The sequence below is a fragment of the Mixophyes fleayi genome, chromosome 9, assembly GCF_038048845.1.
Source record: "Mixophyes fleayi isolate aMixFle1 chromosome 9, aMixFle1.hap1, whole genome shotgun sequence".
In the NCBI taxonomy this organism is placed as follows: Eukaryota; Metazoa; Chordata; class Amphibia; order Anura; family Limnodynastidae; genus Mixophyes; species Mixophyes fleayi.
Window position 1 is genome coordinate 53,522,449 of NC_134410.1, and position 27,706 is coordinate 53,550,154.

The following is a 27,706-nucleotide window of genomic DNA, read 5'->3' on the forward strand; positions in this document are numbered from 1 at the left end:
GTGTGCCCCCCAAAAAAAATTCACCATGAAGCTACGCTTATAGCCTAGATTGATAGAGGCAATTTTTAGGGAACGAACAGCATAGAGTCTCCCCTCCCCCTTCTTATGGGAATTGGGCCTGCAAAAAATATGCAAGATGCCCCTAAGGAAAATCATTAGTGCTCTTCCCACACCCCTAGGATGGTGGGTAATAAAGTTAATTGACGTAATTGCAGATTTTTTGCTGTCTCAATATTGGTCCAGCAAACCCTGGCCGACCTAAGCCATTTGGGTGCGCTGCTTCTTATATTTTTTTTGAAGAACAAGTGCCAGCATACCCATGGCATCCAGGGCCCACTGGGATCTGTAGTGCATCTGTAAAGAAATACACTGAAATAAAAGCACAGATAACGTGACAAAGTAATTTATGTTTTTTTTAAAAAAGACTCCTCCACATATACCCTTTTTGACCCATTTATTGATCTTCTACATCCGTGGGGGTCTTCATTTTTCTTCTAGCTTGTAGTCCATTGGGATAAGAAACACATGTGTGATGAGAAACGGTTCCTTGTGGACTTGCAAAGCAAATGAGAGGCTAAGCCTTCTGTCAGCTTCTGTGAAATGTTTTGCACTTATTGGACAGAGTGTGGGTAAGCTGCTCTGTATTGGCTCATAGTGGAGAGACTAGATGAGGTCTTACCACTCACCGCAAATAACTACATTAATGCAATGTAGTTCATTGATAAAATGTATTAATAAACTACATTGTTTCACTGTAGTTCATCAAAAGGGATGCCCTGGTTGCTATTTTTACCTTAGATCCAGCCACAGCTCATATAGCTGTGATTAATAATACTTCCTCTTTTCTTAATATGGGATGTTTACACCTTTTGAACAATCTTGTGGAATTGTGACATTAATGGGAATTTCAGGGAACCAAAAGGTTATGTTTTGCATTAATAGTGAATCCGTGATCCTCACCTCTCTGATGTAGTGGGGAAAGAAATACCAAGAGTGAAGAATTGTCCAAAGGTAAAAAAAACCTTTTTCACATATATCAATGAATGTATACAGTAGTACTACTAATAATATCTGTTAATTTAATCTGTCCAGCATAATGTCAAGTATCAGTGCTGCAAGCACATCAAGGAGGGTGGTGCTTCTCTATCTTTCATCGATATTGCACAGCAGAGTAAATGGTTTGCAGACTTTTGGGATCACACACAGTGGCAGGGCCATTGAAGTCACAACAAACATAACTGTCATGGTATGGTATCTCAATTGAACTTTCTGGGGTATATTTACTAAACTGCGAGTTTGAAAAAGTGGATATGTTGCCTTACCAATCAGATTCTACCTGTCATTTTGTAGAATGTACTAAATAAATGATAACTAGAACCTGATTAGTTGCTATAGGCAACATCTCCACTTTTTCAAACATGCAGTTTAGTAAAATATACCCCTAAACGTTAGAACAGAGAATCACTTTTCTTTGGGTTACCAAGTGTGAAAAATAACTGATGCAAAGGCTACCATTTTGCTTGAGCGACTATTGACTAGATTTACTAAACGGCGGGTTTGAAAAAGTGGAGATGTTGCCTATAGCAACCAATCAGATTCTTTTGTAGAATGCACTAAATAAATGAAAGCTAGAATCTGATTGGTTGCTATAGGCAACAACTTAACTTTCTCAAACCAGCAGTTTAGTAAATATACCCCTATGTCTCTAAATTCCATATCAACATCAGCTTGATAACAAGCTCTTGTGAACACCCTGAAATTTGATCATAAGAATCCAGAAGCCAGAAATAGAGCAAATGATATTGTGCTCCCTCATGCATATTTTAATCGGATAAAATCTGAAATCTACACCTTTTTTTATTATCTTAAAATGCTTGAATTTCTCTAATTATTGCTATATTGTATACTCAATAAAAACATGCAGGGGGGGGGGGGCAATCCAGTCCCAGTTTACCAAGATTACCAAAACAAAGTTAGGCATAATAGGTAATTAATGGGTAATTATTACCTTTCATATCAGAATGATATATATACCTTTCATTTCAGAATTCAGTCTTGAGAACAAGTGCACAAACATAATGTCACTCACTGATTATCACACTAAATGCTTGTGTAAGACTTGAAGGGTATATTTACTAAACTGCAGGTTTGAAAAAGTGGAAATGTTGCCCCTAGCAACCAATCAGACTAGCTATCATTTTTTTAGAATTTACTAAATAAATTATAGCTAGAATCAGATTGGTTGGCAACATCTCCACTTTTCAAACCCGCTATTTAGTAAATATACCCCTTAATGTTGTCTGGATATAATTTATGGATTAGTTGAGTTTTTTCACTTTCAAAATTTTTTTTAATGAATACCCTTACACTGCAACGATACATATAACTAGGAATGACAGTAGAACTTTACAGCATTCACCAATAATTAAGCTTGACTAATTGTTATGTAGCTGTTATTTAAAAATACAAAGTGAAAATCAAATTTACTGCTGGACAGTGTTGACAGAAACTGTAGGGGTTATGATAATTATTATTATTATTTTTTTCTTATGTGTCAGTTTTACAAGTGGAATTTTACCACATTATAACAAATGCTGATATATCTGCTGCTGCCTCTTATGCATCTTTTCTGTTTATTTACAAGCCAATTAATTGGCACAAAACAACAGTATGTTACATTCAGCTTTTTTTCGCTCACATTTCCATGTCACAAAGTGTTTATGCCAAACAGTTTCCTTTTTATCATTCCCCAAGCTTTTTATTATAAAAGGGTGCTTATAAAATAAAATGGAAATGCTGACTGCATATGGGTTAAATGTCAAGATTAATCTTCTCATGCAGGCTTTCAGACATCTGTTTTCCTTGTTAGGAAAGTCTCTCTGTAAATCCTTTAAACTCATAGTTTGGATGATATTTTAAAGGGTATTTTGCGTTTATTTAGCTACAGAAATCTATGTAGCTTCTTTTATTAATGGCCCTATTGGCCATGTATGGTTTGAATTAAAGGACCAGATAAACTAGAATATTTGTTTGAGAAGATCTAACACAACACAACATCAAACTGCAAACATGAGCATGCATGGGATGTACTGTGAGGTTCAGACGTATGAAGTGAATATGAATGTCATTACCATGGGATGGCAGTGTGTGTTTCTTTTGCAATAGCTAAAAGCTTTTTTTTCCCTTCACTGCGCAGACAGGCAACACTTTTGCTATTGGCATACTTTTTATGTTCTAGATATAATGTAGGAATCTGTTTCTTTGTCCACCTGGCAGATCAGGGACGTTCACGTTGTTTTGAGAAATACTTGCTGCTGTGATGGATAAATTCACTTTTATCATTTTTATTTCAGAGACTTTACTGGAAAAGAAAAACAAAAAAAAAGCAGACAATGATGATGAAGCTGGGTAACTGTCTCCATTGTGCTGTCAGTAAGGTAGCCGTTTGCTGCCTCTGTTTGTAACATAAATATTGCAGATAGGTGATATGCACTAAAATAAATCACATAGAGGCTTATAACTAAGTGTGATATGGCACTAAAATATAAAGTGGGTGCAGGTTATTATGTCAGTCAGTACTGCAGGCACTGAAAATGTTGTATACTATGAAACTTACTAGAAAGAACTATTAAGGAATTTTAATATTGCTTCTTTTCTCTACATGTACTGTGAAAAAATGCTGATAAGAACAAAATATCATTTATAGTAAGTTGAGCCTGGAGGGTTCAAGAAGTTTCAGTATTGGTGGGAGGGATAATAGAGTAGGTAATTCTAAAACGGTTTTCAGATAAATAAAATGCAAGTAACACATCTTTTTGCAATGCTTTATTCAGAAAGGGTACTTATTAAAAATATGCCCATGCTTCAATTTTCAACACTGAATGGGTTAAGTCATAGACCAATGTCCACGCATATTAAGGGTAAAAAGTAGAAAAATATACACATATATAATTTGTTCACATGATAGCTATGTCAATCTTTTACGTTCTATATTTACTGAGCCTTTAGTAAAAAACAGAAATCCGTTTAGAGTGTTATATCTTTGAGAAACGTTGACACACATAAATCCACAATTACACTTTAGTAAGTTAAAAAAACAAAAAAAAACGTGTTATCCATTTCTTGCAAACCAGCTTCATAAGGATGACTTTTACCTTGTATACATTACTTATAAAACTTGGCCGAGATTTCATTGAACAGATGTACGAGAAGGAATCTGGCATTCAAAAGCGTCCTCTATCACAGCCAAATGTTCTATGGAAAAGTCCAATGGTTTAATATATACTTTGCCATAGAACATTATTTTTTGCTTGAATAATAAAATATATAAGGTATAAAAAACAGTGAATAAAATGTTTTTTCGTTTTAAAAGGGTAAATTGTTTAGGTACTGTATAATGCACCTTTTTTAATATAATATATTGTGTTATTACTTTGTGTCATGTAGAGAGTTGTCACTAATTATCCCTATATGATAAATGTATTTATTTTATTAAATTGTCATAACTTATACCAGACAAAGTGGGCTGTATATGGTGGTATATCATACTACCATTTCTCCAACTGCCTTTATTGTAAAACTATCAAATTCTGATCACTTACATTTCAATATATATATATATAACCTTCCACCTAACCCCCTCATCTGCTCCGCTGTTTCTCCCCCCTCCCGGCCCCCTGTTCTCTCCCTACATACTTCAACTGGCTCTCTTTGTGCCTGAGTTTTATTTACCCTCCTTTAGGATGTAAGCTCGTTTGAGCAGGGCCCTTTTCCCTCCTGTCTCCATACCTGCTCTACTGCTCCGTCTTTACTGCAGTAGCCTGCCTGGAGTTTCTGAAGTTTTGGTATTTTTTGTTTATTAGTTATGATTCACCCTGTATAGTCTCATGTTAGTGCTGTGTACGGCGCTGCGGAACTCTTGTGGTGCCTAACAAATAAAAGATAATAATAATAATAATATATATATATATATATATATATATATATATATATATATATATATGTATTGAAAATGTAAGTGATCAGAATTTCATAGTTTTACAGTAAAGGCAGTTGGAGATGTAGTAGTGTGACGTGTATATAAGACAGACAGGGTGTGTCTGTCTTAGTGCAAAAAGACAGACACACCCTGTCTGTTTACTCTGAGGAGGAAAATTTCAAACCATGAGATATATGCAGGAGCTTGATGCAGGCATCCAGTTACAGATAAGCGCTTATGTATTTTTTTCTGGTGCGTGGAATACCTACTGATGTGTCACAAGCATGCATTCTTGTGTGATCTAATACACTGGTGTTAGTTGAGTACTTTGGTGATTAGTGTAATCTAGCACTGGGTGACCAATATCTTTGCGATATACTACACTATTATCGATTTCCATCATCTTTATGTGTATGGTGAGATCCAGACGGAGGATGTGAACCAACTTGACCCCTACATGCTATGAGCCTTGATCAAGTTCCTATCTGGTACGCATATTACATGTTTATATAGCAACTTTACCCTAATATTACTACACCATGAGGCGCCCTGCTTTTCTATTGTTCTAGATCCATTTTCGTCCGGACTGACCATCTGGGTATCTGAAATTTGGGCTGCCTCTTGAACATAAGACTGTGTGTACTCTCATTATACCTTCTGCACCATTGTCAATTGGATTGTCCATTGGGACTTATATTGACTGAACTTGAGTCTGTGAAATAGAACCATCTACACTTCATCTTTGTTGTTTGTATATATATATATATATATATATATATATATATATATATATATATATATATATAATCTTAACTAACAGCCATACTTAAAAAAATGTTTAATGTAGGTGGTCATTTTGTCAATCTTAAACAAAGAAGCTACTTTCTTTTGAAAATTTTATCTAGATTATATATTCTGTTTAGACTGATTTATGCCACTTGATGAAGTCCATTTGCAATATGAGGCACAAAGAAACTGCAGTAGCATCTGTAGTTAAATGAACTTTAGGAGAAAAACTGAATTTAAGTTGTGGAGTTGGGAGAATATTAAGGTAATTAATAGGTATAGTTAAAGAAAATCAGAGGCTATAAACATTCCTAAAGATTGCAACACACGTTTCAGCATTTCCCAACTTCAGTTCTCGAGAACAACCAGCGCATCATGTTTTGAGGATTGAGAGGAGTTATATCTATTTTGCTGGGTCAGAAATTTTCCCACCAAACAAAAAAGCTCAAAACACTACGTGTTGGGGACTCTTGAAGACAGGGCTTAAGGACACTGACGACATGTCTAATACAAGGAAAAAAATGGGAAAAGTGACCTGAAAGCTTATTGATATCTCGGTTTGCACCTTGTTTTATAAAGAAACAAATTGGTTTGCAGGGCAAGAAAATAGCTCCTGTAGCGTGTAAAAGTTTGCGCACTCTGATAGGAGGAGTTGTGAAAATTAGTTACATTCCTTGGTGAGTACAGATGAAATGTATGAATTAACCATACTTTACGCACATGCAAAGACAAGATTTTGCTTTGTGCAAGATTATTAACATTGAAATAAATGTCTGGGAAGAGCATATATAGAGGGAAATTCCCTGCTTTTCAGAGTTTGCACAGCTTTTTTCCACCCCTAAAAGGACTTCCTCAGGTCTCGTTACTATAAATTTAATGGGATGTATTTTGCACCCTCCGGTTTGCACCCTCAGTGCAGATGCAGACCCACCCTGTCAGCTGCTGTTAGCTGTAGAAAATATGAACTTGTCACATACTCCCCTACAGGGTCGCTATCAAAGGGATACGTGGGGTACCAGTGTATGGGGCCCGGGCTCACAAGGGGACCCGCTGTCATCCCCCGCGTCCCCGCTGATGCCGTTCCTGGCCGTCAGTGACGGCCAGGCAGCTGTCAAATGCGATCGCAGGGGAATAGCGCCACACCTACAATCATGTGACCCACCCCCTCCCTCTGTCAGATGATTGTGTGACCTGACGTCACACTTATGTTCCCGCTGCCATTGTAGGAAGAAGGAGCAGAGAGGCTGCAGCAATCAACATATGGGTAAGTATATTTTAACCACTTGTTTCTATTCTTTGTGCTATCAATATATATATATATATATATATGTATATCTATGTGTGTAAAGGATTCTGTGATTTTAAAACTTTGCTGGTATTGAGACTGTGGAACTATATCCAGTTTATGATTGGTCTATAGTGGAACCAGAAGCGCTTTAATATTAGCCTCTTTTTATATTTAGTTTTACTGTTTCCACATTTTCCATAGTATCCTCTAACCTGCAAATGTAGGAACAGAAGTATGCATGCACCTTAAAATATGCTATACTGACATGTAGGTGCTTTTATATACAAGTCATTCATAAATGACACTCGATAGCTTTTCCTTTTTTGCTCTACGTGACTGTATCCGATTAGCATGTGAGCAAACAGCTACAATATGTCCAGCATCTTTGTCCCATGTGTCCATGTCCTAATTTAGTGAACAAGACAATTTTATGACTGTTTCATTTTTTAATTGATTCATTCAACAACTGGGAGAAGTAAGCAATTAAAAACACATTTTGTACTGATATTGTCAGAGGCATGCACAGAACAAACTCTGCTCTCATATTTTGTGATACAAAAACTGCAACATTCAGACTTGCCAACTTGAACTTTTTTAACAACTTAAATTAGGGCTAAATAGTAAAAGGCAAATGTGTGCTACAATTATATGTACTTTATTGCACATAGCAAAGTACAGCAATTCTGGGAAGCAGTATAGCATGGCATACAGATACACTTTTGAGTTTTTACATCTTGCTTGCAAACCTATGGGAGCTAAATAAGTGATATATTCCATTGTAAAGATAATTCAGTTGAATCAGTGGGCACTAATATTCACTTTTGGAATTCTCTTATAGCTATTAGTTTATCATGTGATCATGCTGTTTATTATATGTTTGTATGTATTATGTTTTTACTGATGTGTAATTATGTATCAATGTGTTTTCTTTCACCTACTAACCAACTGTTCCTTCTTATGTATTGTGGGTCAGTTTGGGTATAAAACGTCTTTGTGTAGCACTCTTGTTTGTGTGTCCTTGATAAATGTCTCTTAGAAGATCAAAACATTGGATTAAATGCATTTATTAATTTCTATTTGGAAAGTGCTGGTCACTTTTTGCAAGTTTCTACAAATTTCCACCTGTTGGATTTTACTGAGCCCCCTACCTGTAATTTGTTGAGCAACAATATAGATTTAACTTTTGTGCAAAACAGAATACTAATTTGCACCCCCTTGCATTGTAACATGGTTTTGTCCAGGAGACTTAAATAAGAAGTATCTAAAGTTAAGATCCTTAATGAATCAGGCCCAAGATCCCTAATTTACCCCAATCATTAATTAACTAGTTCACCTGAGAAGAGGGGTACCAAATAAGCATATATTAGCTTATTCATGTAGCTTTGGGTGAAGAACCAATGATATGAATGCATTTATTTCTGTATTTTTCAGTATTCTGTTTTGCACATAAGTTAAAACGGACTGTTTTTTCCTGTTTTTCACCCCTTGAATTGTAACATGGTTTTGTCCAGGAGACTTAAATAGGAAACTTCTAAATTTAAGTTCCTTAATGAATCGGGCCCCTATTTATGAAATGTAAATGTTAACAGTAGAACAGTAAACAAAACAGCATGGCAATGCAAAATTCACAGAGGCATGATGTAGAAGACGTGTACAAGATAGAACGGCTCAATTTAACAGGTACGTTCAGGCCTGGTGCTACCATTAGGCAGCTTTAGGCAGCTGCCTACGGTGCCGGACCTTGGGGGGGCGCCACTGAGGCGGCCATTGGGCACTGAACAGGCATTGATCGGACATTGAATTCCGTTGTAGTGGTGGCCGCGGCTCTTAACTAAAGTAACATCTAAAGCCACCGCCCGCCGCACAACTGTGTAAGTTACAGCCGTACTTGCAATGTCAGGTTGACATTCATCTAGAAACTCAGCAGTGCTCCCACGAGCCAATAAGCTCCGCTCTGCCTCTGCCACCCATAAAGCTCCGCCACAGGATGAGGCAAAGATAAACTATCATGGGTTGCAGGATCAGACAGGCGTGGATACTCTTTCCTGCTGACATCCACATGGAAGAAGCTAAGTATAAGGGAAAAGAGAGGGAGCACTATTAATGTTTTGGGATGGAGGCTTGGGCTATTAATTTAATAGTATGGTGATGCTACTCAAAACAAAATACAGTTACATGTTATAAAGCAAGTTTTGTATTCATGCAATTTTTAATGCCTTAGTGAGTGTTTCTGATAATTTATTTAAGTACTTACTGTATGCAATCATACATTACATTGCTATTTAATGGTAAAAACAATGATAAATTACACATTGCTAGGGTTGAATCATTTAATGGTGGGTGGGAACTATTAATTTGTGAGTGGGATCTATTTATTTGGGGATACTTAATATAAAAGTGTCGTCATGGTGGTGCCTATTTAATGTGGGACTATAAATTTATAGCGCTAGGATGATTTGGGGGCTATTAATTGAATGGGGGAGCAGAATTAGTAGAAAAGAAGGGCTATTTATTAAATATGAATACTGCTTATTAAAGGTCAGGACTGTTTGGCATGGAAATAGGTCAATTTATTAAATTTGAAAACTATTAATGTTGGAGTCCATTGGAGGGAAATACATTTATTATTTAATGGAAATTCTACTAATTTAATGTCAGAGCCCGTTGGGGAAATAGGTCTATTTATTAAATGGGAATGATATTAATTTAAGGTCGGGCTGGTTGCATGGAGGGAGACCTAATTATCAATTTTGGCTGCTGTTCATTTGGGAAAGAGAGGCCCAGAGGGGACACTCATTGCTAATCTTTCTATATTGCATATACCTATCGTTTTTCCAAACAGGGAAACAACATCCCAGGATCCATACAAGCAGCAACTGGGTTTAAGCCACCAGCAGCCGCAGGAAGGGAAAGCTTCAAGAACAGGTAGGAGAAAGCAGAAGAGTCTGCAAACTATCCTGGTTCTGGTGGGGCAGTCCTGTTTTTGGGTGAAGTTCCTTTCAGTCAGGACTTTGTCCCCACTGAAAGGACAGTTGGGGGGTATGTACTGCTTCACATTGCTCTGCTCATCTTACAGTAGTGCACGCAGCATTGCCTGTGTATTTGATGGGGATAGGAAAGGGTTGCAGAGAAACATAGCACACTCAATTTGGTGGCATACAAATTCTACGTTTCTTCCTAAACACTTATTTTCAAAAGTCAATTGTGTGTGGCTGAGAAGATGGTTATTAGGGCGAGCAGGGATGGTATGCTGAAGCTTTGCCTAGGGTGCTGTGAAACCTGGCACTGGCTTGGGTACGTTGCAGGAGGTGGCATGTCAGGTTTGTTCATGAGTCTGAGGCAGGGGAGAGTTAGGGTGAGGTATATGCCTTGTATCTAACCAGGTGCTTCTCTGCCAGAAGGCCTGGGTGCAGGGGGAAGTGGTATCAGGAGATGAAGGGGAAGTGTAGGTGCCGGGAGGGGTGGGGGAGGGGGTGGGTATGGGCCAGTAAATGAGAATAAAGGAGTTTATGTCATGCCAGGCAGTGGAATCATGTGATGTGTGTACAATGCTCCCCAGATTTTATGAAAGGAAGCTACTTTGTTGTTCTGTAGATTAGTTACATTTACCATTCGGGACACAAATCATATTTGGTTAACTACCCTATGGCACGAGGGGGCATTGTGTTTTTTCCAGTTGCAAGTTATCTGGAACTTTGCTGTGCAGGAGATGTGCAGGATAAGCTTATCAGAAGCTTTATCAATGTGGGGAATGTGGGCACACAGAAGGAACTTGGCAGGAATTAAAGTGTGGGTGAGCTTGGTGACGTCAGAATTCAGGGAACGGACATTGGACCAAAAAGAAGACAGTGCTGGGTATGTTCACTATATATGCATGAAATTACCCCGCTGGCCAAACATGTCAGAGGCATTGAGGATGATATGAAGGCGGGTGTGGACCAGGTACTATCTGGTGAGAATTTTGTATGATTTTTCTTTGACGGCTGTGCTGATAGAGCATTTGGAGATCCAAGTGTGAATTGAGTCCCAGTGTTCATCGCTAAGGGGTTTCCCAGGTCTGCTTTGCAGGCTACTAAATAGGGGGTCGGTGGAGGGTCCAATGGTGCTAGGACTTAGTGGTATAGGAGACAGTTGGCACCCTTATAGTTGGCATTGTAGAAGGAGTGACACTCAAACTGGGAAAGGCGTAGGGAGGAAGTAGACAATTGAGAGGACCTTATGAAGTGTCAGATTTGAAAATAACAGTAGATTTTTGTGTTGGGAATGTGTTGTCTCTCGTGTTTGTCTGGGAACGTGTGGGGACAAAAATTGCCCACTATGCGGTGGAAGCGCATAGTGGAGGAAAGAGAGGATCATCTCATATTGGGGTAAGTGGAGAGGGGTGCTCTGACAGGCGAAGAGTCTTATTCATAAAGTCCCACACAGAAAGAGTCGGAATAGCGTAAGCTGGGGCCGGACGGTGCCATTTGGGAAGCTAGGGCAGAAACTCCAGCGAGCTGGTGGTGAGCATGCTATTTTTGATGTCGACTCACCGATAAAGGCACGGGGCATTGTGCCAGATAATTAGTTGGCTAAGGTGGGCGACCTGGTAGTATCTACGGAACAGGGGCAGTCCAAGGCTACCTAATATTGAGGGTATAACCAGTAGATCCGGACAAATCCTGAGCTTGCGGTCAATCTAAATAAAGTTGATACCAGAGGTCTGAACAGTCGATAGAGTTCAGGATGTCACCGGGACGGTCAAGGTCTGGAAAAGGTAGAGAATTTTGGGTAATACAGTTATTTTAATGGTGTTAAATCTGCTTATCCATAATATATACTGTTTCCGCCAATGGAGGAGGTCTTGCTCAAGTTTTTGGATCAGGGGTTTTGGATCAGCCTGAGAAACCGAATCTGTGAAGGGTGAGTACCCTATACAACCAGGAGACCCTATCAAAGGCCTTCTACGCATCCAGAGCAAGCACCAGAGATTTGACCTTTATTTTGTTGATAAAATGAATTGAGTCTATGACCCATTGGATGTTGTCTAGTGCCTGTCTGGACAGGATGAAGCCCACCTGATCAGGGTGGATGAGATTAGGGAGGAGTGGATTTAGTCTGTTTGCGAGCACTTAGGCAAATATTTTGAGGTCTGTGTTCAAGATATGGGGCGGTAGTTAGGTCAGATTGTGGGGTCCTTTACTCGGTTTGGGGAGTACAATTATCATGGCCTTGGTGTTGTCCGGGTGTAAATTATCAAAATCCAGGGTGCGGTTGAACAAGGAGCGGAGATGAGGGACAAAAAATTGTTAGGTGCAAACAATTTTTGGATGGCTTTTGGGATTTGATGGCTGCTTCAATCTATTCATCTATAATCTCTTCGCTGAAAGACACCGCTGATATAGAAGCGAGTTTAGGAAGTCTACAAGAATATAAGTAGTGACATATGGCAGGGCAGGGTTTGGTCCCCTGGGGACTGGCGTTTGAAGGTTTGACAGTGTTGCGTAAAATGTTTTAAAGTTATCGTTAATGGCCGCTGGATCATATTGGGGGGTACCGTTGGGGGCTTTTATAAGAGGAATTGCTTGGGAGGATCAGCATGCTTTGAGTTTTTGACCAGCAGGGTATCCGCTTTGTTACTCTTTTGTAAAAGCGTTAGTTAAGCCAATGCAGTGCTTTGTCCGTCCTTTCGCTCAGTTCAGACATAGCTGACAAGAGGGCTTGATAGTTTCGGTTAGAGGGCATTGTTTGTGAGCATCTTCTTGAAGTTGCACCTTATTGGTAAGGTGTCGAAACAGGCGTTTCTGCTCCGTATTGCGGTGAGAGGCATAGCTGAAAATACAACCCCTTATGACTGTCTTATATGCTTCCCAGACCAACGGGGAGCAGAGGTCCTCCTGGATATTGTCAGTAAAATACTCTGTGATTGCTGTTTTCACCTTGGACTGAAATTGTGGGATCTGCAGTAGGGTTTCGTTAAGGCACCATGAGGGGTGACCCATCGTGCATTCCAGGAAGCTAAAAAAAGGAGGTGTCAATTTAATGATCCAACCAGGGGCTCATGGTGATCTCCGAATTAAAGAGTTGACATGAAATGGCATTATATCCTAATATCATGTCTGTCCTTGACCTTGTGAGAGCAAAAAGTGTAATCCCAAAATGTCAGGTTGAGCGAGAGCCAACAATCGAAGTGTCCTGCCTCTTTCATGTGTCTGACGGGGTTGGGTATGTTTTCACAACTATGACAACGTCGACAACGAGGATACCTACAAAGAAAAGGTGAAGACTATCACACTGATAGGGATATAATAAAGACTTAACTAAAAACCAACACGTGACCTTTACGATTCCAAACACACTGCTTGCCGACAGTTTAATTACATGTCACTTAACAGAGCGACATAGAGAAATCGCAATTTAAAAAGGCAATGTCAGGACCCCGCAAATACACACTTTACATTAAAGTAAAGTTTTAGTTAGTTTTACCCTCAAGGTCCACAATAAGAGTCTGCGTGAGGTTCCTCAAGTCCTTGCATTTGGTGATGGTAGATGGGGCCAGCTCTTGGCATAGTTGTAGCTTGGCAGTATCATGGAGGATATGCACCTTGTCCCTTGCGGCATGATGCAGTCTCTGTCTTTGAAGCTTAGGAGGCGAATGATCATGTCCCAAAGTGGATCACTGTCTTGTGGTTTTGGGCAAAGGGCTCTACAGGCCAGTTCAATGGGCACAATCCTCTGAGTACAGTCAGGAGAGAGAGCGTCAAATAGTCTCTGGAGGCATTCTTCAAGGTTGTCTTGTGTGACTGTCTCAGGTATGTTGTGGATGCGTATTTTGCTGCGCCGCTCACGGTCTTTGCTTTTTTTGCCGAGTTCCTCCAACTCGTTGAAATAGTCCATACCCTTCTGTGTTTACAGTTGAAATCTAGGAAATTGTCCCTGATGGATTTCAAGTTTAGCAGTGTGTGAGGATAGCAAGGAAATAACAGTTCTAATATACCAGACTGCCTTTTGAAGTTGGTACTCCAGTGACTGCATGAGGTCCGTAATCAGAGTAGTCAGAGTCCTCTTTGGTGGTAGGGGTTGAGGCAGGGGTAGCGACATTGGAACTAGATGGGGAGGAAAGGCCTGTTTAGTAAAGTGGTGGAAAAGTTCAGAGGGTGTTCCCTTTTATGGTTGTTTTGAAGATCGCTGCATCAGGAAAGTTGTGATGGGAGGCAATGATTGAAGAAAAGGTAGAGGGCAATCCGCAACGGGAACAGAGCTGTTGCAATCAGCAAAATAGCAAACCAGGGAACATGAAAAGGGGGTTATGTTTTTAGGTATCAATAGGAAGGTGCAGTGCACATGATGAGACTGAGTGGCAAGTAAGAGGGTCGTGAGAGGAGCCCACTAGAAACTCCAGTCCAAAGAGCTGAGTCAGAGAAGTTCTTGTGTGGTAGAACAGGCAAGTGTGACTCTGTCGATTGGCCACCAGGTGTTTGTATAGAAGTCAGGCACAGCAAGAACAATAGAGAACAGTGTTGCTAGATGGAAGCAACAATTTAGCGATCAGCAATCTGAGCCCTGATAAGAAAAACGTGGGCGAGGGCACACAAGGGCGCCTGAAGTTCCAGATATAGTGGGGGCACAGCAACAATCAGAACTGGAGGGGCACGGTAAGCTAACTGGACAATGTGTAGGATTCAGTGATGTAGGGGGAGCTCTTGGTTTGCGGACTGGCTGGGCTGGTTAGAGAAGACACGGTAGAAGCCTGTCAAACCTGAGATGATAGCCAATGATGGGTTGTAACGCCAAAAGGAGTGTCAGAGTTGTTGATGCAAACTGGTATAGGTGGCAGCCACTATACACTGGGCAGCCTCAGTAATGGGGTGCAAGGAAGCCCTACACTGAGTGGGTCAGAATGGTTGCTTCTCCTGATGAGTGTGGTGGCAGTCAAGCTAGGTTAGTGTCTCCTCCGTGCACTGGCACCCTCATTAGCCAGCATCATCATGGAGTAATCTTTATTCTTGTTGTCGTTGGTGCAGTCTTTTTATTTACGGCATGATTTGAGGAGTGCAATAATAGTAAATAGCTGCTATATGGCAGCAGAGTTGCAAATGTGGTAGTTCAGATAGGCTAGAAAATGCTGCACAGGGCCAAAGACCGCCACCCACTGTGATGCAGTGGCACAGTTCAGATCCAAGCAAACAAATGGGGACCCTTATCACCCCCCTTTTTCCCAGAAGGGAGGTTGATGGCTAAAAGGGGGCCACAGTAACAAACCAGAAGTATCTGAATGTCCCGTTTAAAATTGAAGGTGCATGTGTTGCTCCATTGGGTTCTGGGGAGGACTCCCGTGTTGAGACTGTTGGCACTGTCTGGTCTGGCAGGATGGGTAGTGCCATTGGAAGCTTGAGCAGCCAGGGAGGTGGCGAAGATCCGGCCATGGCTGGGGTTGCTGTGCTGTGATGGCAGCCTGTAAGGTAAGTTACCAGGTGCAGGTATTCTGAGCTGGGTGCCACTCAGTCCCGGGAGCATAGGGAGTCTCCAAATGTAGCAGGGAGGTGCTGGAGAGTCTCTGGCAGTATTGGAAGATGGTGATCCGGAGGGCAGGAGTGGCCGGCAGAAGTGGCAAGAAGCGGCTGTAGGGGAGTAGGCCACAGTATTGTGTATGGCACCAGGGAGCTCAATTCCTGCAGAAAATATCCACACTTACTTCTGAGAGTACGGTTAATTAGTCACAAGACGTGACAGTAAAGCCGGACTATCAGGTGCCGTGCAAAAACTGTTTTTGTTTGGAAAGTCAAGGAGCTCTCCCGAAATGCTAGGCAACACTAGGGTTGGTCAAGCTGTTTGGGGTAGGGGCAAACCTTAAAAAAAAAAGTACTTTGTTTTTTTTAAAATTTATACGGTACTGTCTGTATAAAGGTAATGATTTAAGTCAACATTGTGGCTGTATCCATATGGTGCTAATGGTATAATGGCATTGCGGTCATATAATGTGTGAGGAAAGGAAACGTTTTTAACCCACACAAATTTTACCTCATTCATCACATTAATAGGGGATGAGTTAATACACTTAAAATCCCTGCTACCCTCATCATACTCTTTATTTTGTTTGCTAATGTGGTGCAGTGAATACCCACTCAAAAGGGACAAATGTAGTCCAGATACTCTGCTATGTTCAAAATTTCTCTTTATAATGGTACTAAATTACTTAAATAAACATTGACTTTTAAATATAAAAGAAACACACACACACCAAATAAATAATATAAGTTTATTATATAAGATGTTTAAGACTTTAAAATCAAGAAACTAAGAAATGTTATAAATTATTAATTATGATAACATTTGCAAGCATTTCTCCATTTGTTTACTTTTTGGATATTTTTTATTTTTTTTTCGTATTAACTCAGGGGGTATGGAAAGTATGGCTCGAGTAATATCAACTGGGTTTGGGGTGCCTGTGACTGGAGCTGGGGGGCTTTCAACTAGGGCTAGCGGGGTTCAACTGGGGGTATTTCTTCGACAGCTGGAAAAAAAAATTAGAATAATTTTTTAAACATATTTTAGCTCTGTTGGTGTACTTTGTTCACACATTTTTCTAGCTCAGAGTTCAGAAGTGGTACACTAAGTAAAATTTCTGCAAAGGTTCATGTTATACTGAACCCAGTAGAGGCCTGTTAAGAGCAAAGTACAACTTGAATAGTAGGCAGTGCACTTGAATAGTAGGCATGCTAATGTTACACAGTAAATAAGTGCATATATATGTGGGGTGCTTCTGACAGAGGCAAATGCAGGATTTCTAGAGAAGGGTTTCCATCACACATGCCAGAGTGGGTATAACCAGCATAAATGGGTACCATTTTAGACAGTGCTAGACCACTCTCCAACCCTTTTCCATCTCCTTCACATACATGAACAATACTACATGCACTGCTGATAGGTGCAAGCAGCTTTCCCTTCACGAGCAGAGCAGTGTAAAATGGAACATTCTTACTGACTGTCCCTGCAGCAAGGACAAAGACTGAGCAGAACAGTCATCCAAAATCAGGACTGCTCCAACAGGATTAGGACACTTTGTGGAGTGTCCTGCTCTCCTATCTGTTTGTTTCCAGCTTTCACTACATGCTGCTGCTCAGTTACTGCTTGTATGAATACTGAAATGATGACCCTGTTTGGAAAAAGTATAGGCACATGAAATATGAAATACCTAGCAATAATTGAACACTCTAGTCACCTCTCCCCTAACAAGCCAGCAGCAGCATTGTTTAATAATTAGACACCCCACCCTGCACCAGTCCAGATATTTACATTTAATAAGTAAGCTAATTTCCCTCCAAACTGCCCCAACATTAAGTTAATAGTATTCACATATGATATATATAAGTATTTCCCTCAAGCAGCCCCATACCGTGGCTGGCGCTACCATTAGGTGGATCTTGGTTGTTTCCTAGGGAGTCACTAGTTAAGGGTTCCTAAAACACTGTCTGAGTGACATATTGTCATATATCCAGTGTTTTTAATGCCCTCGTGTGACCCCCACATGGAGTGTCAGCCACTGACATAGAGACGAAGCAACCAGCAGCTTCTTACACGTGAAGCAGCTGGATGATGCTTCTTCACTGTTGAGAAGAGGATGCTCCCTCCTTCCTCCTGCCTGCTATGGTAAATAGCGAGAGTGAGTGCACAATGCGAGAGGGGGGGTGAAACACAAGTGGTATGCTGTTCCAACAGGTGCGAAGCCACCAGGGCTTGCGCTGGTCTGGCCCTTGACATTATACTATTAGTATTCACATGTAATAAACAGTATTATTTTCCCCCAACCAGCCCTAACATCACATAATTAGTATTCACATTTAAAAGCCCCCCAAACAACCCCAGCATTCAATTAACAGTCCCATAATCCCACCTTAAATTAATAGGCACCCCACTATCCCCACACTTACCTTTTTCTATCCAGTGCTATTGCAGATGCAGACTCTTCTGTCTTCCTCTCTTGCTGTCTGCACATGTGGGACTGTATGAATGTCAGACAGCATCACATCTTACATGCTGTCAGCGGGGGGCAGAGAAGAAAAGAGGGCACACACAGAGTGGACGGGGGAGAAGGACACATCAGGATGACATGTCATTCAACAATAGGTTATCCTATTGTTGAATGGCATGCCTCACTTAATGTTAAATACAGTATTGGTTAGCTTGGGTTTATTAATTATCCCACTTAATACTGTAATTTAGATTTAAAAACGATTTAGTTGTATTTTGAACATCTCTACAAAAAGTGAAAGGCTGTTGTTGCTGCTTATAAGTCAAAGGTTCAGCAAGTATGTTAGATTTTTAAGTGCAGGTATGTAAAAACTTATACCATGATTCTTTAGATAATCTATTTTCTGATTTGCAATCTCTAATCGTGCTAGTGTATTTCATATTCAGTTCAGCAGGGTCCAAACACTGAGTTCATTTATAGCAAAGGAGTGCCGGGTAAATATACTATCTTGGCTTGCAAAACCTGCTGCAGATATGCAAAGGCAAGCGGACGATCTTACAAAGGAAAAGAATGCTCTCTACTACTCAGATAAATTACCCTATTGACCTGTTTTAATTGTATATTACTGTACTTGGAGATAAAACCTAAATAAAACATTATTATAGTATAATGTATAAATGAAGACTGTCTTCCAAACTAACTTATTTTCTGCATATTTTACATGGTGAAAGTTGCGGTATTGGAACTAGTAAATTAAACTGACTGGTAAATCAGCACAAATCACAACAAAAGCAACAATAAAACTTTTAAACTCAGTATATGATGTTCGCTATTACACAGGCAATTTAAAATAGCTTACATTTGCACTTTAATTTGAAATATATGTATGCTTTGTCTGAATCTATGGGAAAGGAAACCAGATTATTCCAGGTGGGAAGCACTTTTACCATCCTCCTTAATTTAAGCTGCTCGGTTACAGAACTGCTTATGACTTTTAGACTCTTATCTATTAGTCACCCTTCCTGAATATAAGGGACCTCAGGGAACATTAATTGTCAGCGACCTTCAAGGTGTTTCTTGGAAAGGCACCACTGAAAGTGCTTTAAAGTAAGTTAATATCTACTTTTAGGAGTGAGGTTGAAGTGGAGCATTTTAACAACCCAACAACAAATTCTTCCACTGTTTTCTGCATGGATAAAAAGTACAATTAGGGTTGTGCAATAGCCAGCTGCCTCTTGCATTCTGTAACAGTACAACAGTATTTTGTTATGTAATTGTCAAAGATACAATGTGCAGAGAAATCCAGTTGCATTTGCTATCACTTGATTAAAGCTGTGTTATTATTGTTGTTGTTTATACATATTTCATAAACGTTATAGACATTTAATAAAGTTTTAATTTCTTGACATAATTCCAGAAAGCAATATCATTATATAAAGGATTGATTGTTATAGATAAAATATTTTGTTACAGTAAATTATTACAGTATTAAGGAAAAGAACATCTCTGGAATTAGATGTATAATTTTGGTTAAAGAAAATAACAACATTACAATGATATTTCGAAATAGGAAACGTCAGTAAATTATTTGCTAATGGTAAAGAATAGAGCACTGTGGCACAATTACAACAGTTTTCGTTTAAATTAAAATGGAATTTAGATATTGACTGGTAACAATGGTGCATATTGACACAGCTCTTGTTCATTATATGTGAATCCTTGACCAGTTTTCCAAATGATGTAAATATTTTTTACTGACATATATAATTAAGTGATAATTACTTTATAAAGCTAATACTTAAAAAAGAAACAAAACTCCATTTATAAAATTAATTTTCAACAGCAAATGCATAAAGGTAAATATTAACAATATAGATTTACATTATAAATGACAATTTGTATCGTTAAATCTCTTTGAATTATGTAACTGTAGGAGATAACATCATTCCAGTTACTACTGAAGTGTCTCCGAAATTCAAAGATAATAGTTACAATTTAACAGAGGGTTGAGAGATCCCATGAGAATGTCAAACTCTACAATGTCAACTTTTAACATATTTTTTTATGTTGTACATTCTAAACCTAACAATTATATCTGACTTTATGCAACACATGATCCTTGCTTTTAAGGTTTTTTAGACAACGCAATTAAAAAGCAGATACATTTTCAAAGTTTCTGTTTTAACAAGACAATGACTATTTGCCTGATTCGCTAGGCCCCGTATGTGCTAATTTTGAGCGTTTAGTATGCAGAATCACTCTGAGCATGCCTAGAACAGAGAGATATGGATGTGTACATAAGCAATGTTTGTGGGATAGTGACCGCATGGAGCATTTAATACAATTTCCGACTTCGGGTAGAGAAGTGGTTGAGGAAGGGTTGTTGTGCTGTCCACAATGTACAAAGGGGACATGCCAAACTCGAGTGCATGCAGCCACAGCCGTATCAAGCCATCTCCAATGTTTAAAGAGTGCCTTATCCCAATTGCTATTTTAAGATGTCTCCACAGGTGTGCTCTGGGATTTATATCTGGACTGCCTTCAAAACAGTCTGGTGTCTTGTCTTGAACCATTCCTTGATGCTTTTTGGATGTGTGTTTTTTGTCATAGTCCTGATGAAATTCTCATGACCTTCAATGAACACCCAGCAATCTGACACTGGGTTAAACATTGAGCTCCAAAATGGTCTGGTAATCTTCAAATTTCCCGATCCCATCCGCATATTCAATACACCAAATGCTAGATATAGAACAGCAACCACAAAACATCACTGACTGTAGAGAAGGTGGTCTTTCATTGAAAGCTTCATTTTGCTTTCTTTAAACATAAAGATTATGTTCTTTACCAAAAGCTTCTAACTTGGTCCCATCTGTTCACAGGACATTCTCCAAGACTGAATTTTTGGATTCTTATGTCTCTCTCTCAGCAGTGGGGCCCTCCTGGGACTCCTACCATATAACCCTCTTTCCTTAAGTTAGTGACAGATGGGTCAAGTTGAAATTGTCATACCTTGTGTCTGAAGGTCAGCTTGAATCTATTTGGCAGTTGATTGAAGTACTTTCTCCACCACTCAAACAATCCTGTGCTGCAATCTTCATTCAACTTTTCTGTTGTGGCTACATCCAGACTGGTTGGCTACCGTGTCCAGGGCCGTAACTAGGGCTGTACGACAGGGGCGACCGCCCAGGGCGCAACGGTAAAGGGGGGTGCAATTTAGGAATATTTTAAATTAATTTGGTTAAAATTGAGGTCTAGGGGGACGGCATTTGTCTTTCTCGCCCAGGGCACTAGAATTCTAAGTTACGGCTCTGACCGTGTCATAGGCCTTAAATGTCCTAATAGCATTAGGTATGTTGGAAATGGGAACATTGAGGTCTCTGGAGACGGATGTGTATTCTTGACATCATCCAGGCTTGGCTACATTCTTCTGAACAGCAGGTACAAGTTACTGAACAATTTTACAGGCAGGAGCAAGGATTTCACAGTAACAGAATGTAACAATACAGGTTGTCCAATGAAAAAAACAACCAACGACCAAATGGTTCCAAAAGTCATTATGCCATTATCATCATATGGGATCCAGTTACATATGGAATCCAGTCCTCTGACAATTTTCTGTCTTTCTTTCCTTCTCCGTGCTAATTACAGCACACACAGTTACACAAAACAGGATAATAAGTCCTTTTCTCTATTCAAACTTGTTTAATGGGTGATCTTTATATTGCAGTCACCTTTTACTCATCACAAGGGAGTTTAGTTCCAAAGTGAAGGAGAATCACCTGAAGATCTATTTATTTCTAACAACTTCTAAAAGGTGCTTATTATTTTGCATAGCCCATCTAAGGATTTCTGTGCAGCATAAGCTATGACTTGATAAATGTTTCTGTTTTTTGGGGTTTTTTTTATCCCACAGCAACACAAAGTAATATATGTGTGGATACCAAAATATTGTTTTAATTGCAACAAGTTTCTGGAAAAAATAGTGCATTATGAGAAAAAACTGCAATGGTGACAATATTTTTGGCTTCGACTGTAAATACTTCCTGCTATTTGTGATCATGTAATAGACAAAGACATTATCACAGAGCATCTTTTTCTACAGTTACTTTGAATGGCATTGCTAAACAATTTAATGAAAAGGGCATGTATGGGGTGGTGTTTAAAATACATTTAGGGGTAAATGTATCAAGCTGAGAGTTTTCCAGCGGGTTTGAAAAACCAATCAGATTCTAGCTGTCATTTATTTAGTACATTCTACATAATGATAGCTAGAATCTGATTGGTTGCTATAGGCAACATCTCCACTTTTCAAACACGCCGAAAAACTCTCAGCTTGATACATTTACCCCTTGGTATGTTTTAGGCATGGGTTTTCCTGTCCAAAAAAATCCCTAAATCCCCAGCATTCCAGATACTAATAGGCAAATATATCTACTGCCTCTCTAACTGTTATATGTGTTAAATAAACACATTCTTTCTGCAACATTGCTTAATTTGGAAATTTGCTTCAAGGTTACTTTAAGCTGGAGATGTGCTTGCAAAACAAAATCAGTTTAGCACATTTCATAGATCAAAATTTTCTCCATAGAACAAAATAATGCCAGAGACCATATTCCAAGTATATCTGAGTTCACCTATTGTATTGGCAATACTGGTGGAGACAGCATTGCATTTCTATCAGTAAGAAGGGTTATCAATTATATTAGTAAATGTTTTCCAGTTTAGTTATCTCTTTCAAGGTCCAATTAAGTTTGGGGGGTATTTAAAAAATAACAGTTTTTACTTGTTTTTCTAATCTGATTAGGTGTTGAATGCAACACAGATCCACCAAAATGGAGTACAATTATGCATCTAGTAAATAATCCCTTTAACTTTAATGTGACTATATCATAATCTGAATTGCATTCACTGTAATTTGTTACAAAATAGTGCACCAGCAAAATCAGTAAGGAACATGTGTCACACAGAGGAAAGCAGTATCATAAGGTCAAGTGAGTGTGAGCTGAAAAGCCAAGCATGTAAAAAAAGAAGGATTATAAATAATGTATAGAATATATAAAAAAGTTATAATATTTATTTGTCTGTATACTATTACTGGACCACAGTTGAAGTTACTGCCTTTCCTTGTAACATAAACTTGTGAATCCATCAATGCAAAATTTTTATTCTCTTAATGCTAGTGCAAATAAAATGGCTACAGAGCAGACAGGTACTGTATGTTTCTATAGATTTGTGTTAGAGATACAAGTGAATAATTACCTTGTAAACCACTCAAGCTCTGCATTTACAGTTTATAGGTTTATCACATACATTGGCAGTGTGCAAAAATCTATAAAATGCCGGTCTATCCATTTTCCTATGTTATATATAGCACTATTTAAAATATCATGATGTGGAAAGTTGTCTGCAATATATCACATTAGAAATAAGACACATTGAAGATGTATGACTCTTTATTGGGATACCCTTTTTTATTTGCAATTATGGTTAATAGTAAGTTCAGCAAAAGGTTATATTGTTTTATGGGAGTGATGAATACCCCCTAAACTATGTGCATATGTGATATGTATTATAAATCTATTAAAGGGGACAATTTGCCGTTTTTGAAGTTGTCTTATGTGAAAATGAACATTGCAATAATCAGAACGGTGGTATTAGGATGGTGGGAGAACCAAAAGAATATTTGCTAATACCACAAAATTAGCAAAGAGCAATGTAATACAAGGTAATTATTCCCTTCATAGTTTTATTTATTGCTGAGCATTACATTTAATTGATGATTTGTCTTACTGGTTCATTTAATATGAACTTCAGCACTAGTTCCTGGAAATTTACTAAATGAGGGTAAGGGTCCTAAATTACTGAAGCTACTTACACATTCTGAATCTGAGCAAATAATTTTTTTCATTACATTCCTTACCTGTTGATTTTTGACCTATTTGTATGAACTAAATTTTGTCTCCACCAATTACCAAAGCTGCCTGAGAATGACTATCACTGTGTGTGTGTGTGTGTGTGTGTGTGTGTGTGTGTGTGTGTGTGTGTGTGTCCATTGACTGAAAGCACTAATAGTTCCCCACAGGACTTCACGAGTGAATGCTTGAATCTGGTCAATGTGGATCCTTATGCGCATAGCCACCTAAAAGGACCACTAAATATATACCACCGGCCTTGGTTAACTTTTGATATTAATGGAAATTAGACTGATACAAAAATGCTCATTTACAAAACTCCAGAGAGTAATTGTATTATGCTCCGATTTTTGCAAATTGCCGATTTTCGGCGTCTTTGACAGCAAAATTTAAAACAGCAATTTGTTTAAAGGCAAAAATTGACTTTACACACATTGTTGTTTTCAATTTTTCTGTCAAAGCACAGAATATCGGTGATTTGCAAAAATCAGATGATAATACATTTAGAAGTGTTAGGAGATGCTGTTTTATCTAAGCACACACCAATTTTTGAAATGTACCTGTTCTATGGGTAAGTACATGGAATTTAGAGGCAAGATGGCAGCATCTGTGGGGGTGCAAGAGTTTGCATGGTTTGATGGGAGGAGTTGGGCAGATCATTGACATATCTTACTGAGTATGGATTAGATGCATGAGTGCACCTACTTTTGCAACAACATGCAAAAAAAAGATTTCATTTAGGATACACAAGATAAAGGAATGGAATGGAAGGGATACAGGGGAGTTCCGTGCTTTTTTTTTTTTACTCACAAATGGATTTGATTCTTCAACAACCTCTGAGGTGGTGGAGAATGAGTCTCACTCTATACATTCAATAGAATACATTATGCACATGCAACAAAAAAAAGTGTTGGACTGGGACATGAAGGGCCTACTGGGGAATGCAATGGTAAGGGCCCACAGAGTAGCACGTACATGTCGCCACTTTACTTCGATGCACCACTGAGGGGGTGTGGGCAGCCACCAGAGGCAGTACTGACTATTATTAATTGTTGTAATTAATCCCTAAATATTGGTATCAATCAAATACAGACTGAAAAATGCATATAAAAATTGTATCAAACAAATTAGTGAGGAGTAAATTATATCAGAGAGCACTAATATACAAAACAGAGAATATCCAAGTGACCACAATACAATGCAAAGAGCATTCAAGTGATGGCCATATAATACAGAGACCAGAGCAATTCACATACACAGCCTTTGCTCTGCACCCCTTTATGTACAGAAACCCTACAGAATCATGTGCCTGGAAATAGTTTGGAAAGGTTGGCAAATATTTATTAAATGATTTATCAGTAATATGTAATTTTATTGATTGTTGATCTACTTGCAGTGTGATAATTATACTGTGAAATTCCCCAAGGGATCTACCTAAGCCTCTCATGTCCAGGTGGCCTAAGTAACCTTATAATGAGCCAGTAACTGAGAAGTGCTCATAGACAGAATATTACAAATACGTTTTTAAATCCCGCCCATTGTCTCACAAGTTGTTGAATCAACTAGCATGCATAAAAGAGACACTGGAAAAAGCCATGACTGCCCAATGCTGGCTCTGGTTGTCTTTTAAATTTGTGTGCAGTTGAGCTGTTGTCACACAACCTGGGATAGGCGGATCCTCTTGGTCTGCCTGGTTTGGTACTACTCTTCCTGGATGCGTGGAGTCTCAAAGTGCATATGATCTTTGGCACGGACCCCCGCAAGAAGGTTTGGACTTCACGGCCTCTGATCCACAGGAGCAATGGTTGGGAATAGACACTGCTGATCATCCCACTTAGATGGTGGACAGCACGGTGGCTAAGTGCTTAGCACTTCTGCCTCACAGTGCTGGGGTCTTGAGTTCAATTCCCGACCATGGCCTTATCTGTGTTGAGTTTGTATGTTCTCCCCGTGTTTGCGTGGGTTTCCTACGGGTGCTCCGGTTTCCTCCTACACTCCAAAAAACATACTAGTAGGTTACTTGGCTGCTATCAAAATTGACCCTAGTCTCTCTCTGTCTGTTTGTGTGTCTGTGTGCATGTTAGAGAATTTATACTGTAAGCTCCAATAGGGCAGGGACTGATGTGAATGAGTTCTCTGTACAGCGCTGCGGAATCAGTGGCGCTATATAAATAAAATGGTGATGATGATGATGATGGTGGAGAGATTCGCTGGATGCGATGGTCTGCTGACTAGTATCACTGGGATAGTGAGGAGGATACACTGGGTGCGATGGTCTGCGAAGCAATGCCACTGGAATAGTGGAGGAGATTCGCTGAGTGCAATAGTCTGTGGACTAATACCACTGGAATAGTCGAGAGGATACAATGGAAGGTCCACAATTATAGGTCCCTATAATAGTGAAGATGATTTGCTAATGCGTTAGTCTGTAGAGACGCACCACAGGACAATGGAGGAGGTAATATGCCTCTGTAAAGATAATCTGCGGAGCGCTAAGCAAATGCAGGAGAGTAGGGAGCCATGTCCTAACACCTACTAGGCTTCTGACTAAAAGAATAGGCACAGATGACTGATAGGAGGTGCTTAATTTAGTCCTGGTAATAATTGAGTGTCCAATGAATGAATCAGCTGAGGAAATAAAGCTGAACATGGCAGTTGGCAGAAGCCACATGAAGCGGATCAGTGACAGGCAGGTACTCGATCCGGACCTGTGGTGGGCTACCTGAGCGTCTGGTGAGTGACAGTCGTGACTGGCCCAGGTATGTTCTTTCTATAGTCTGTTTCCACAATCAAGAGTCGTAAATAGACATTTTAGTGCCCTGAGCAAGAGACAACGCCAGTCCTGATAACCCTTACTTACAACAACTCCCTTATACCATACCTCAACAGCTGTAATTTCCCTCACTCATCACCACTCCCTGGTACCATGCCTCACCCACTGAAATCGCCCTCCCTCATAGCCATATCCTGATACCATACTTTACCAACAGATATGCCCTCTCCGAAATCTGACAAATAAACCAAAAGAAAATTGTATAACATTTTATTTCTTAAATAAATATAATATTCCTACCTCTTAATGACACCCACTGCTATTCATTCCTCCTCCCTCTGGTTGTATTCCTCTTAGGGGTTTTTTGCTATAGCAGTATGGTTAGGTTTGAGGTTGGGGGAAATATTTATTGGGTAACGCTTAAAATGTGTGGCAGTCAAAACAACTGCTTGTCTACTGTGTGCATCAAGCTCTGACAGAGATTGATTTAGAGGAGGTGGAGATCAAGTTGCAGGAGGGTAGTTACACTTGGTGATGGAGGGACAGGGAAAGGATACTGGGCATTGAAAATGGGGAATAATGGATATAGGGTAGGTAAGGTAGTATAGTATGGAAATGAGGATGAAACAGAGTAGATGATGGAGAAGAAAGGTGGTTAGGGGAGGTAAGGTATGATGGAAAGTATAGAAAAATAGAGAGGTTGCTGAACAGGGCTAATGGAGGTAGGGTTAGCATGGGGATGAGGTAGGGCAGGCATATTGGACTGAGAGGGGGTGGAAGAAGAAAAACAACAGCTGAATGTAGAGGGGTTGAGACCAGAAAGAGTGCAGAGCTTGCTGATCAGCAATCAGCAACTGGATGCAATGCAGTTTCTGGGCCTAAAAATATAATCATCCAGGTCACCGGTCTGTGGCAGGGGTAGACTTCAAGAACAGGACTAGAATGAAAGGCATTAAAGTCAGGTTATTCAGCAGGAGGCAGGAATATTTGTGGAGTTGTACTGAGAGCACCAGACATG